Below are 1,730 nucleotides of genomic sequence, written 5' to 3'. Positions count from 1 at the left end.
GAAGTTGTCATCCAGAGTCTTTGAGCCAGGACAAAAAGTTCTGCTCTTCAACTTTAGGCTTAGATTGTTTCCAGGAAAACTTAAGTCCCGGTGGAGAGGTCCGTATGTGATTACAGGAGTGTCACCATATGGATATGTTGAGCTTCAAGATATTGATTCTGACAAAAAGTTCATTGTTAATGGACAGACGATCAAACATTATCTTGAAAGTAATTTTGAGCAAGAATGCTCAAAACTGAGGCTTGAATGAAGCTCAGTAAAGGTCCAGCTAAAGACAATAAAGAAGCGCTTGCTGGGAGGCAACCCAACCATTAGCAGGTTATTTATTTTACTTAATAGAATATTGACATACATTCTTCAAGGTTGATCATCAAAATTGAAGGAATTCAAAAGGGAATCCTGGCGTTTAACGCCAGCCAGGGCACCTGGCTGGGTGTTAAACGCCCACATTGGCTAACAAATGGGCGTTAAACGCCAGAATGGATACCATTCTGGGCGTTTAACGCCAGAAAGGTAGGGGACCAAGATTTTGCTTTCCGATCAAATTTTTTTCAAACTTTCCTTTTCTTACCCACACTTTTCTACATAAACACATCTCAACCTTTCATCATTCACTTTCAAATCTTCAAAAATCAAAATCATTCTTCAAATCTCTCTCAAATCAATCCCAATTCTTATTCAAAAAAACTCACCCTTCTCTCAAATTCTCTCCATATCTTCTCAAATCTCCTTTCAATTTTTTTCGAAATCTCCTACCCCCCCCTTTAAAAACACGTTCGGCCTCCTCAATCCCCCACACCATTCGAATTTGCTCTTCTCCTCTCTCTCCTCCTTCCTTTCTTTTGCTTGAGGACAAGCAAACCTCTAAGTTTGGTGTGCTTTTCCGTGATCACTAAGCCAAGATTCATCAAGATCATGGCTCCTAAGGGAAAACAAACCAATTTAAGAGGAAAGAAAGAGAATAATCCAAAGAATCTTTGGAATCAAGAGAAGTTCTTAACCAAAGAACATGAAGACCATTATCACAAAATAATGGGTCTGAGGTCAGTGATCCTGGAAGTTAAATTTGATCTGAAAGAAGATGAATATCCAGGGATCCAAGAGCAAATTCGAAACAGAGGATGGGAAGTTCTAACCAATCCTGAGATAAAGGTTGGAAGAAATATGGTTCAGGAATTCTACTCAAATCTGTGATTAACAGATAAGCAGAGAATGACTAGAACTACCTACCATACCTACAGAACCATGGTCAGAGGGAAAGTTATGTACTTCCATCTGGACAAAATAAGAGAAATCTTCAAATTGCCTCAACTGCAAGATGATCCTAATTCCTTTAATAGGAGAATGGTGAGAGCAGATAAAGGGTTGGATCAAGTTCTAGAGGACATATGCCTCCCTGGAACTAAGTACAGGAATGCTCAAAACTGAGGCTGGAATGATCCTCAGTAAAGGTCCAGCTAAAGACAATAAAGAAGCGCTTGCTGGGAGGTAACCCAGTCATTAGCAGGTTATATGTTTTGTTTCTACAGAGGCAAGTATCAAAAATGAAGGAATTCACAGAGTTACAGAAGGATTTGGTGCAAAAAGCAGAGAAACAGACCTTACTGGCGAAAAAACACCAGTAAGGGGCATTTTGGGCGTTAAACGCCAGAATGGGCACCATTCTGGGCGTTTAACGCCAGGATGGCACAAGAGGGAAGATTTTGTTTTTAATGCAAATTTTTTTCAAG

This window comes from Arachis duranensis, chromosome 6 (assembly GCF_000817695.3).
Source record: "Arachis duranensis cultivar V14167 chromosome 6, aradu.V14167.gnm2.J7QH, whole genome shotgun sequence".
Taxonomy (NCBI): Eukaryota; Viridiplantae; Streptophyta; class Magnoliopsida; order Fabales; family Fabaceae; genus Arachis; species Arachis duranensis.
Note: the sequence above shows the minus strand (reverse complement) of the source record.